At 34.2% G+C, this 13,535-nt stretch overlaps 2 long non-coding RNA genes across 2 annotated transcripts in view; one reads left to right on the forward strand and one right to left on the reverse strand.

The window, feature by feature from the left end:
- LOC147500413 (uncharacterized) overlaps positions 1–13,535 on the forward strand; it is a 61,945-nt gene that overhangs the window by 32,194 nt on the left and 16,216 nt on the right. The gene's annotated exons all lie outside the window — the stretch shown is intronic.
- Positions 2,007–2,728, reverse strand: LOC147500415 (uncharacterized). Its single transcript, XR_015196334.1, has 3 exons — positions 2,546–2,728; positions 2,349–2,465; positions 2,007–2,056 (listed from the first exon to the last, which is right to left on the reverse strand). It is a non-coding gene; the product is annotated as an uncharacterized LOC147500415 (long non-coding RNA).

Here is a 13,535-nt window from a genome sequence, read left to right on the forward strand (position 1 = left end):
AACCAGAGAGTGCAAGAGATGAGAACCCCACCATGCCTCTCCTATTTTCGGTAACAACTTTTCCTCTCCCATTATACTCGTTGTGGTGAGAAAGGGGAGGTTTCTTTCTTTAAAAACTAATGCCTATGAGGTATTATTTAAAGACAATGCGTTATATTCTCAAAAAATAAAATAAAGAAATGCGTTATTTAGAAGCCCATAGTCCCAAACGGCCAAACCCACATTAATAGATTAATAATAATTCATTTAAGGTCATTTACAAAAACTATTAGGGGGGTTTCAAAACAATCTAAGACATTCATCTCATTTAATTCATTTACAAAACATTTTGTACCTTTTAAATGTCATTGAAAATTAGCTTCAAAGGAGTTTTAAAATGATCTAGCTAAGCCATTCAGCTGCCTCTATCAAACACAGAGCGTACCAAGTACAAATCGTGTTCCTACCATCTCAGGCCATAGCAGTGAGTAGGGAAGTGTGGCCTTGTGTTGTGTCAGGTTTTCTTACAGCCCTTCAAGTGTAGTGTCCTTATTACATTAAGAAAAAAGTACTACAGCGGTCAAGCGACTACATTAAGGAAAAAGTTAATCATGTGGCAACTCAGCTTGACCCAAATTCAAGATCAAGTAGTTGGTCACTATGGGAGCAAGACACCAAAACATTGTCCCGTAGAGGATCTGCAACCCAATGGTAATTTAATTAAAGTTTGATGGTTTTGAAAAAATATTGTTAATAACTTTAGGCAGATAGAGAAAAGAGATCGTAATAGCTAAACGCGCCAAATTACTAAGAAACACAAAAGCAGTTAAGCGGAAAATGTGATGCAATTTTACCTTGGGTGGCCTTTTATGCGTGTACAACATTATCTTGCAAGAAAGGATAAAAATGTTCTCATTGTAATCCTGGGAGTGCATTTCACCCTCTCTCTTACCCGCCGTCATTTAATATCCAGGTTCATTGAAGTAAGGTTTCCCATTTAGCACCAAGTAACAATCTAATGAATTACTATCGAAATAAGTTAGACAGCCCAGCAAACCTTACAAACGAATTCTTAAACTATCAACATATCTTATCTAGGAGCAGAAAACAAATTACTAAATGTTTAATATTCATCCCTTCCCCCCTGCCCCAACTCCCTTTCCCATCCTCATCTTGTAATGAAAGACTCTTCCCTATTTAACACAATCCTCTCCAATTGAGCCCGTCAGATCGGGCTTCAAAGAAGACACCGACCATCGGAGAGACTCGATTTTTATAAATCACAATCAAGAAGTCAAAAACTCAGCTATCAAGCTGATTTCATGTCTGCTGACAACCCGGGTGCCAAAATTAAAATGTTGTTGAGGATGAGAGAAGGAAGGTGAGACATGGCTTTTGGATGTCTTTTTTCAAACTTTCGACACAAAACCATATCACTTACAGTGAAGGATGCTCCAACACAATTTTCACAACCTCAACTATTTCTCTCTTTATATTCCTTTCATTTTCCACCTACCTTGAGACCAGAAAAGAAAACTCCAAGAGATGAATAACTCCAACTAAAATTATTAACATATTTCTTTTTTGCAAATCTTTGGTCTAATGGATCTTAGGAAACTCCAAGATAAAATTCTATTACGTTCTATTTAATAACTTATTTTTTTATGATTCTTTCCTAATTGTATATCATATCCAACATACGCCCAAATCATGGGAAGTTATTATTGAAGAAAAAGATTATGTATAGAGTAAGTGAATTGACAAAGAAAAGAGCTTGACAAACCTTACGTAATACATCATCATCAAGCCTTTGATAAAGAATGGATCTCTCGACATCACCATGCTCGGGAATATCCTTCCTTGAACAATAACATATTCTTAGCAAGTGGATTTGAAAGATGCATATGACAGGAAGAAAGTCTCCTTGTTGGTTTTGAAATGGGTACCGCTGAAGCAGCGAACAGTCCATTTCTCCTCAACTTAATTCTTCCTGTAATTGATTCGGTAGCAAGGCTTTTTCAACCCATAAATCAGCCAAGTTATTTTTGAAGAAGAAGAAAACTTTTTCCGTGATTACCTGCAAATGACAATCAAAGAATTGAATGTGGTTTTCTACATAAAGGAATTTTAAAAAAAAAAAGTTTATTGCTGCAATAAGGAAAAAAAAAACAGGAGAAGAAAACTTTTTCTGCCATTGCCTGCGAAATGACAATCGAGTTTTGGAGGATGAGAGACTAAATAGAACGCTGGTTTTCATTTATTGCAGAAAATTAACTTTTTTTTTTAATTTGTGAATACGTAATGATTCAGTAAAAGGAGCGAAAGAAAGAAAATTAAGAAAGAAGAGATATACAGACATCAGTGTTTACCAAGATAAAGGTAAGGGAGAAGCAGAGAGTAACATGATAATTTGTTACTTGGAAGAAGTGATCATGATTTATGATATTCAATACACCATTGCTTGCCACCACGTTTTTGGATTAAGCCTGTGCACAATGAAGGTTATATTTTTCTGAATCATGATAATATCACACGTGAAAACAATCATATACAAAAGTAATCTAACCTCTTCCATGGCTAGGCAATGCATCCAAACTGCAAGAGGAATATGAAATTGGAGACTGTGAGAGAGTAGAAGATAAACAAAAATAATCAGTAAATGGCAAGGCAATTTAGAGATGGTTGAGGAGAATAGCAGGAATAGAGAAGAAGAACATATATTTTTCTCATTTTTTTTACCTTTTAATTGGGAAAGCAGAGAGAGTTCGAAACGGGGCGTTGTTTGCAAGGAGTTTTTGCCTTTTTTGAGTCTGAGAATATCTATTTACCAATTTACCCTTTGTGTGAAAAGCAAAAAAAAAAAAAATGGCTGTCCAACTTTTTCTTATTGTAAAATCTGGTATCCAAAGTTTGGTTTCTTAAGGCTTCCAACCGTCAATGACCATTGGTTCACCACGGAAAAGGTGTCTTCAAGTTTCCTCTTTCTAATTTAAGTGTTTTATCTAAGTGATTGAAAATTTTACCAAATTACAGATAACCCGTCATTCTCAAATTGTTCGCACTAATGAATTTTAGGATGTATTATTTTCAGTACATTTACTTTTTATTGGGTTGATAGTATTCTATCGTTCTACTTAAATTTCTATGTTTATACAGTGATAGTAGTCATGTACATTTGTAGGCCTTATCAATTACTAAATGTGTTGTCCTGAGTTTGGCGATCATCAGGTTTGACACTTTAGGATTTGTGGACTATGGATGCATTGCTTCACCATGGAAGAGGTTAGCTTAGTGTTCATACTTTCAGATATTAGCATTTAATTTATTTTTTCAGTCTAACCTATGCACCAATGGTGTTATGTAAGTCTAACAAAATTCCAGACATCCAGTTGTTGTTTCATTTCAATTAGCTTCAAAATTTAATCCACTTTCACTCGCCCTCTTTTATTTCTTTCCTACCATTCCTCTATGGGCTTGACCGTTTGACAAGGAACAAACTTAAAACTTATCAACTTCTGATCTCAGTTGAGTGTTTTCATTTCCTGTATTGATTGCATTCTTTTTTTGTTTATTCATTTATGGTCCCGGTAGCGTATAATGCAATTCTAAGGATGATTTTTCTTCTTCCCAAAATTATCATTCCAATGTATTTTTTTAGTTAAGGTTGATGATTCTCATGGTGTTAATATGATGTAGAATGGACAAGAGAAGTTAATATTATATTTCCTCTATGTTTATTGAGAACTTTTTTTTTTTTTTTTTAAGTTGTCATCTAAATGCATTCAAATTCATACATGTCAGTTATTCCTCAAGTTTTAAATGTATGTCATTATCTTCTTTCAGTTATTTTAAGGATAAAAATGGAAGGACTCATCACTCATATTCTGCCGTCACACCGTTCTGTGAAGAGGTACCATTCTTTTCCCACCTTTCTTTTTGCTTAATAGTTCCATTGCTTGCTAATCCTCGACGTACATCACCATTGAAATCCAACATTTATGTGTACGTAAATTAGTTGTTGCAGACTTAACCGTTGGTGAAAAGCAAACATTGATTATAGAAATTTTTTCTGTTTGCATATATAGAAAAGTAGACGTTATCTTAGCTGTTTAAATAAAGTAGGCTAGGTCTCTATCTCCGGATTCACTGATTCAAGGGTTTTAGATGGGATGGGGGGCTCATCCAATTCCGTGGGTCTCCCTGATGCCCTCTCGATATCTTCCTTCTCTGAGTCAACCCTTCGCTTATCGAAGGTAGCAGGGAAGCAGCCTTGAATAATGTGTGTCAACTTATAAAAATTGGTAAGGAGCGCCAGATTTATACCCCCTACTTAGAAAATTTTGCTCAAGCAATTCGCACAAGAAGATATGAAGTGAACGGGACCTCCAAAAGTTCAATCCGTTGATATTGATTTTAATTGTTTATTGACTTTTTTTTATTTGATTGAAAAGTCCAATTTTATCTATAAATCCAGTGATAGCGGTTGTACATCGACTAATGGAGGCCTGCTTATCACAAATTGTTATGTTATGGGGGTACACTATTTAGCTATTTTAGCCGTGTTAAAATTTTGAGAGCCTCTTCCCATAACTATAGCAATCATTCGGTATGTTTTTCTTTGTTATACATTTGTCTTTCTCATTGTGTGAAATAGACCGATTAAATAATTTAGACAATGTCATTGTGACTTTGATGTGTTTTTAAAAATTAAAGTGAGCCCCTTATAAATTGGTGAGTCTAACATATCGATTAGAAGAACTCTATATTATAGTGTGTTTTGTTTCAAGGTTTTTCTGAGTAGTTGCACTGAAGTAGTCCCTATTTCTTTGATACAGTTTTTATTTTTTATTTTTATTTTTTGGCCTTAACGTTTACTTAGCTTCCTCAGAATCTCCTCTTATCTCTGCCAACATAACCTTCAAAAAAATTTGCCTGTTTAATATTGATATCCTGACTTTTCTTAGTGAGAATCTCCTCTTAGTTTAATTAATATTTCTTTTGTATGTACGAGGATCATGTATAAAGAAATTGTGTTATGATTCATAATAAATATAATTTACTTTATTGACTTACTTTTTAGATTTTTAGTTACATTATATGCAATGACGTATTCTTTGAGTAATTTGATTATTACAGTAGCTATGAATTATAGTTTATATCATACCTTACAACAAGTGTCTTCGACCTGTTACTGAGATCGTTCCTTTTCTTTCATGAGAAGATCTTATGTGTGCATACCTCTATGCAGTGGGCACAAGTGTTGTGAAATCCTCAATGGAAGCGCATTATCGTCGGGTCTTGTTCTAACAACTTGGAGTTTATACCAAAGAGGAGTGGGAATCAAAGGTGCCAAGTATACATCGATATCTTTCTTAGGTTGTTTTGGACCATGAATCAACGTTGTCAACATCATAAACTTTCGCTTCATGCACAACCAAGGTAGGAGGTTGTATGTGACTAACATTACCGGCCATAAACTATATCTACTGCTAAGAGAGTTGAATAGGTTGACCCCATCAGCTGAAAGTGCTAAACAAAGGTTTCTTGACTCACTTGCAAACTCTGACCACCTATTATCGACCTCCTTCCATGCTTTAGAGTCAGCTAGGTGATGCAATTTATCATCGATTACTCTTTCATTGGCATGCCATGTTAGTGACTTTGCTGTCTCCTCAGACTTAAACATTCTTTCAAATCTTGCAATTAGTGGAAAGTACCATATAACTTTTGTTGACACTGGTCTATCTTACTTTTGTTTTCCTTGTATCGTGACACTCCACAAGTAGGGCACTCAGTTAGGTTTTGAAATCATCACCTCTGTAAAGTATACAATTGTTGGGACACACATGTATTTTCTGGTATTTCATACCATAAACTGACAATGTCTTCCTAACTTCATGCATGTTTGAAGGCAACACATTATCTTTCAAAGGAAACAGCTCCCGTAACACAATCAACAAATTCGTAAAACTTGTGTCGGACCTTTGCTTTTAGATTAAATAATGTAACCACTGCTGATAGCTTTCTAAACTTCGGGCTGCCTTCATACAGAGGTGTCTCTACGTCTTCAAGCAACTCTTTAAACTTCTCAGGATTAGCCTCGAATTGTTCTTCTGTAATATATATATACCATTCGTTTCATGGGTACCACATCATCTAGAGTCTCCATCTCATGATATTAGTTGTCATTGGCATATGCAGGAATACTGGGCTCAACAAAATTAGAAGATCTTTCCCCGTTAAATCTCCATGTTGTATAAGTTGTGTCAATACCATGATGTATAAGTTGTGTCAATACCATGACGGTATCAATTATTTATTTCTTACTCTCACATATAGATTTATACAATATATAGAGTACGGAATCGTTCAACTCCTAAACTACCAAGACATAAAGAAATCAATTAATCAACACAAGGGAACAATTGTGAGAGCAATATTTATAGAGATGAATTTACACTATGAAACTAATTATATGAATTTACTTATAATAATTTAACTAAGCAATTGAATATGAATTGAATAAAATATAGAGAAGAATATGGAGAAGAGATTAGGGAGATTTGAGTTTACTTAAATAAATTCATAATATGCTAGTGTAGATTATTGCAATCATAACCAATTAAGATTAATTGTGATCCCTAATTATTCATGGAAATCTCTGCCAACTAATAATTAGCATGTGAGGAAGTTCAATCCATTCTCATGGCGAATCAACTAACCTACTAGAGTGAACTCTTAAATGCAATAATTCTAACTAACACATCAAGTCTTCATCCAAGCTTCATCAAACCCCTCTAATGGAGGTTTAGCTAGAATTCATTAGACTATCATTTCTAACACAAGAACAGTAAAAACAAGTTATTATTGAATAACTAATTAAACTTTCTTAATCTAAATTAACAATAGTCTAAGATTCAAACATGGATTACAATTGAAATTTAAACTAATTTAGAACTAAGATTATGAATACTAATTATCAATTTAACACAACTAAATCTATGAATGCAAGATTGAATTCGAAATTAAAGATTGAAATATAAATAAGTATTTTATTTTAAAACTCAAAACTTGTTCTAACAACTAATAAAATTGACAACTAACTAGATTAATCTATATAAACTAATTTAATGAATTAAAACTAATTCTATATTACCAAAACTAAATTTTATGAACTAGAATTAGGGTTAGATCTAGATAGCTTAAGAGCTAAGCTTTTGTCCCTTGATATAGAAGAGTTAGATTCCCAAATTCGTGCATGAGCTGAGGAGCCATATTTTGAGCCGAAAAATTGAGCCCAAAACCCAATTTGTTGAATCCAAGACTTCTCATTCTAGCCGTGTTACTGTAGCTCGAGTTTTCACTAACTTATACTACTCTGATCTAGTCAAGGTCTAGACCATTAGAAAGAGCTTTTTGAGCCGGTCATTTTGATATAAAATGGGCCCAAATCCGAAGTCTGAGTCTAAAGATATGGCATTTTGAAATTCTATTGACTTTTTTTCAGCTTTCTAATCCGGTTTGACTTTCACTTTACAGCTTTGACTTGGGCTTTTTAAGGGCTTTTTCTCCATGAAACTTGGGCTTTCTTCAGAGAACTTTCATAACAATCCCTTTAGCTCCTTTTAGCGCCTAATTAGTAATGAATCTACATTTATTCAACTCCAAAGCCTGAAATACTCAAAATTACGTAATTAGTCATAAACCTATATTATTAATCACATAATTGGTCTAACAGTAATATTGTTAAGGGGTTAAAACTATAGTTTTGGGCTCTTATCAAACCACCCCAAAATAGTATTTTGTTTGTCCTCAAGCAAATATGAGAAATTAGAATAAGTGACCAAAAATAGAGTTCTAACTAGTCTCGTTTCGCCGAGTGCGATTGCATTGACCATATGCAACAAGGCCTTAAACCACTAGGAATTTCCTAGTGGACGAGTTATAGCCTCGTGAGAGTTTTCCAGTAAAGGTACTCACAAACTTCATCTATACTACAACGACTAAGATATAAAACTATTGTTTTCTTATTTATGTCTCAATTATCTATACATCTCACTAGCAATGAATACAGAATAATCAAGTCGAAACCTAAGCTAATATATGCATAATAATCGATCATCTACGAATAAACATACATACAATGAGTAATACTATGAAATGTACTAACAGGTCCGTTTCTGAAATTTTGGAATAACGTCCTTAAGTAAGTCCTCACATAAAAGTCAAGACAAAAATACTCTGATTTTTCCGCTCAAGTTTCACTACTCCAGTGTGCAGTGGGCACACTTTACCTTACAATCTCAATGACACACAAGGAAGCCGAAGTCAATCAAACACATCTGCCACTTACTATCACACTAACATATTCCTAATTGAGCTAGAGGTCTTTATTAGGTGTTGCGGGGATTATGAGATGGTTTAAGAAGGAAGAAAATGGATATTCAAAAAGGACAAGTCTGAGATAATAGAGTCTTCATATTATGTAACTAGAGGAAACCTTATTCTTTATTTTTGCTTCTACACTTTGTTTCCATCCTTAGCCATATTTTTCTTTTTTTTTTTGGCTTTTGACTCTTTTGATTCTATTTTTGGAGTTCTAACTCTTTATTTCCTTTTATTTATTTATTTATTTATTTATTTGGATGAAAACTTTCTTTTCTTATTTGAAGCGACTAACAAATTCTTAATTTCAAAGGTCTTTCTCTTTTCTATTCTTCATCTCTATTCTCAGACTCATTCAAAGAATGGGTATGTTGGTTGTTATTTTTATTTTGTTTTGTAAAAGGGTAAAAGAATTGTGGTTTATGAAAGGCTAAAGAAAGGCTCAGAGGGGCGACTAGCGGAAAATAATTTCATAAGGTATGAATTTCTGACTATATCGATCCAAAAAGGGCTTAAATTCTCGCTTAGGATATGGTATAGTGATCAAGCAAGTGGACGTGTGATTTCTCTATCTGGATTTTACTTCTCCCTTGTGTCATTTCTCAAATGTTTCACTCATATAAGGCTTTAGGCTATATTCTCACAGGATTTGTAGAATAAGTACTCTAGCCTAGATTTCATAAACTTACTGCTAACAATCATAGATACTCATGTAATATATTTATAGATAGATGCAAAGATTATTACCTACATATTAACCTAAGTTTCTAAAAACTATTCTAATGCAAAAGCTACGTGAGACTTCTAGATTATTAAGAGCATAGAGCAAGAAAACAATACCAATATTCCTAAGTGTATATCATACTTTTTATTTTTATTTTTAAATTTTTGAAAATTTTACTAGAAAATAAGTGCATATTATACATATCTATATCCTAACAGATGCCTTAATTACACGTGTTTCTATGTCACCCCCAAACAAGAAACATGTTTTGTCCTCAAAGTATTGAAATAAAAAGGGTAGAAAAATACTATGGAAACGCGTGAAATTCTAGAACACCTGCAAAACAAGGTTAAAACATACTAATATAGAAAAAGAAAAATAGACGAATAAGCAGACACTAACTGAAACTAAAAACTTACCTTATCTCCCCCGTTTAAGCGTTGTCAACCTCTTCTATAAAGAAATGAGGTTCCTTCGCATCCTGCCATGCCATGATGATTTGCTAGGCTTCTCGCTATTTATCATCTACGATCGCTAACCTGTTAAACACCACTTGGTCGGATGGAGTGTATGGGGCAACCAAATGAGGTTATAGCCTCCACCCCGGCCAAGTCATTACACGGAAAGATTGAATAATACAATTTGTGGGTCTCACAATGTTGACCCCAACCCAATCTGTGAAACGGGCACAAAAAATAGGGAAGAAACATAGCATAATACGACAAACTAAAACAGGCATAAAAAGGTACTTATGCCTCATGCTATGGGCTCGTGCTAAACTAAACATTAAGGTCTGGGCAATATCATAGAGAATACGTCCCCCAGCTAAAGCAAGGAAAATATCACAAGTTTCGTCATTCGCAGAAGAATAACGTCATTCCCATTTAATGTTTAGCATGATCCAAAAAATAACAGTGCCCACGTTTATGGACAGACTACCAAGGGCGACGTTATACTCCCCTTGGTCCTCTATCCTAAAGATTCCTGCCCCATAATGCTCATGTAAATCCTCATAGTTATAGAGGTACATATTATCTACCAAATAGGCCCATGAGTCTTGTATTTCAGCGGGCATAGCAAGTCCGAGAGCAAAGGCTAACAAGAACCTGGTAATTTCCATCGTTTCATTCTCACTGGTGATGGAGAACACTTGTTCTCCATTCAGTCTATCAAAGAACTTACAATTATCATAAAAATAAGATGTAAGTGCAGGAGAATAAAGTTCATCAGGTCTTACTATTAGCGGTTCCCAGCCTGCTTGTATGATCATCTCGCGAAACCACGCATCATAGGTGTTTCTTTGGAACAAGTCTTCAAAAGACTGCTCAGGTATGACTGTAGGATATTTCATCCAAAACTACTCTCGAGAACAGCTGCAAACGATCCTGGAACAACCCACAAAAAATCAGAATTTTTCGTACCCATTGTAGGGTTAGCGCTGGGGCTTCAAGCTTAGCTGGGGGGGCTGGTCGCAAGAAAGATGTTTTGGAGTTACAGTGTTTTGGGTGCGGGGTCGCTCTAGTATGCTATTGTCTTTCTTTGAGACGTCCCACCCTATGACGAGATATCATTTTTGTATACTTTGTATAACTTGAATTGCAATGAGAAATGATGAGTTATTTTACTCTGATTGGAATCCATAGTCCATTTTATAATGAGATAGTGTATTTTAACTGCAATGTATACTTGATGGATATCCACCTACGTGAATATAGAACTGGGTCGGTTCTTATGAGTATTCGAGCAAGTACTCTAGAGAATTCATGGAACACAGGCAGCGCAGGGGCCAAAAAGTGCAACACTGCAGAACTGGCATATAATGAAAGAGTAGTGTGGGTACATGTGATCTATTTTACTACAAGGGAATGTTGGTTCAAAGATTTTTTAATCCACCACTTTCACCTATTATAAGACATGTTATCCTATGACTGGTTCAAGCCCGTAAAGCACCAGTATCTTATATATTGTTTTTTAGATTTTCTCTAGCACTTCATTAACCCTTTTCTTTTGTAATATCCTATTCCAAAATAGTGGGGGACTATTAGTATTTTGAAATAGTGAGGGATTGTTGGAATCTCTAGGAGTATTTCTAAATACTAGTTTCGGTGTCTAGTTGGTTTCTTCTTATCTGTTAAAACTTTTTATATTAATGGCGATAGTCATGGGTTAAATGTTTTAAAAATGAGACGTATAGGAATAAATGCATACAATCTGCCACTAAACGAACTACGTGAAGAGAGCACATTATATTTTATATATTAAAATCTAAAAATAAATGTAGAAAAATAAATAATAAAACAGGGAAAAAATAATAACGATACAAACTATCAGAGTAACTGCGAAGAAGTTCTATATTAAGCATTCCTAGTGTCATTATCTGAAAGCATTACATCATGTAAAAAAAATGTTATGTAGTCATGGGTTAAATCTAAAAGTTAAGAAGACATATAGGAATAATTGCATACAATCAAATATTGGACGAAGGTAGGCAAGTAGCAGAGGAATAAACCATATTTTCTTGCAATATTAATCACTCATATCATCATATTCTGAAAGCAACACATCACGGTACACTATATTTCTAGTATAAGTTCCACCACGTCTATTTAAGGATCCATTTTTTACCAAAATCTTGATGTTAGTCCACGAAACACACCTTGACAACGAAACATATAGTTGCCCATGATCAGGAAGATATATACCTACATTTCGAATCCTATTTTGAACGACACTATTATATTGTAATTTAGCAGTCCGTCTACGTTCTAACAGTGACCTGCATTTGTTTGACAAAAATACGAAAGTCTCAAACCAATTTCGGGAAGCGCTAATTGATTGATATTAAACAATCCAATAGTGGCAAAATTCAAGTGTAACTAAACATAAAAGTTATTCAGGTATTTCTTCAAACAATTAAAAGTTATGTGGAAGAAAAATGAGGAAGAAGAATAAGAGAACGAGGCGGGAATATCGCCATGGAACATTATAACGATCATTTTTTTCTTCTTTTTGCCAAATCTGGAAACGAGGTCTAAATGGTGAGAATAAAAGAAGTAATAATTAATGAATATATTTCAGTGAGTATTATCAAAACGATAATTCTCTTATCTGATTTGTAGGCTACAAAACCAAATGGCAATATATAAAAAATAGGACAATAATGAAGCAGAAGGCAGAAATAGAAATAGAAACAAAACAATAACGAAGCAAAATGCATGAACTACATGAACACTCCAATAACTACAAAATTGAGAGAATCGAAAGAGAAATCTTAACCCTTCCATGGCGAATCAATGTGTCAAAAGCGCAATTATGATGGAGAAGAGATGTTGCAGATGTCGAACCGGCACTTCATGAAAAGAGGAATTTATTTGGAAAAGAAGGGCGAGGCCAAAACTTTTTTTTCCCTTTTTAATTTGGAAAAATAGTCGAAACGGTGTGCCTGTTTGGCAAGGTAGTTTATCATTTTAAAGGGTGAAAATAGATCAATTGACTGATTTATCCTTTTAGTTAAGAGCAAAAAGAAAGTGGTTGTTCAACTTTCTGGTACTCTTTCGATTTAAAACTTTGGAGTAAAACCGAGAATAAGGGAACTAATCGAAAAAGCAAGTATCCGCATTATATATGTGATATGTGAGATACAATTTTACCAGTTCCACACCTTTATACACATGGGTGTCTTTTCGAGCTCCCGTCAGTGTTTGTCAAAGCAACATTCTCTGCATAATAGGTTTTATATTAGGTGCTTTAATGCGTAGATAGGTTTTATGTTGGATCAGATATTGAAATAAGGAATTAAGGATGGCATATAAATTGGGAACATATAAAGATTTGTTATAGTTGGTATACACACATGGAATTTTGAAGCTATATAATTGTTGTAAAAAGTCATTAGTATTCACGAGTTGTTTTCTCTCACATGAAAACCATTCAACTGAAAAATCAAGGAAAGAGTAGATAGTAGTAGTAAAAACTAAAAACATTATCAAGCCCACTACCACATATTGGCGTTGACGTAAACCAACTAAAAACTTAAAACTCAAAAAAATCATTGAAACTTCGACCAAACTTAAATGTATTTTTTTTTTTGTCTTTCTTGCCTACCAAATTCATGATATTGCATGCAATTATTGCAACTTTGACCTCAAGATCGAGTTTCTAATCACAATGTTCATGGTAGCTATATAAACTAAACTCTTAGTACATGTACCCAACGTTTTACTCTATAGTCTATACAGATTGTGCAAGGTTCCAAAGAAAAATGAGTCTAAAAGAAGCAAGCCGGAAGAAGTGGTACCTTAATTTGAATTTCAGTCCAAACCAAACGATGAAGGAAATGAAGAAAATATACCTGCAGCTGGTTCATATAGCAGTCCTCATGACTTGATGTTTTTCCTGCATCCTGGCTTGAACTACATTGCCTTCTAGTTCAATGCCCTTTTGCTTT

This window comes from Coptis chinensis, chromosome 5 (assembly GCF_015680905.1).
Source record: "Coptis chinensis isolate HL-2020 chromosome 5, ASM1568090v1, whole genome shotgun sequence".
NCBI lineage: Eukaryota > Viridiplantae > Streptophyta > Magnoliopsida > Ranunculales > Ranunculaceae > Coptis > Coptis chinensis.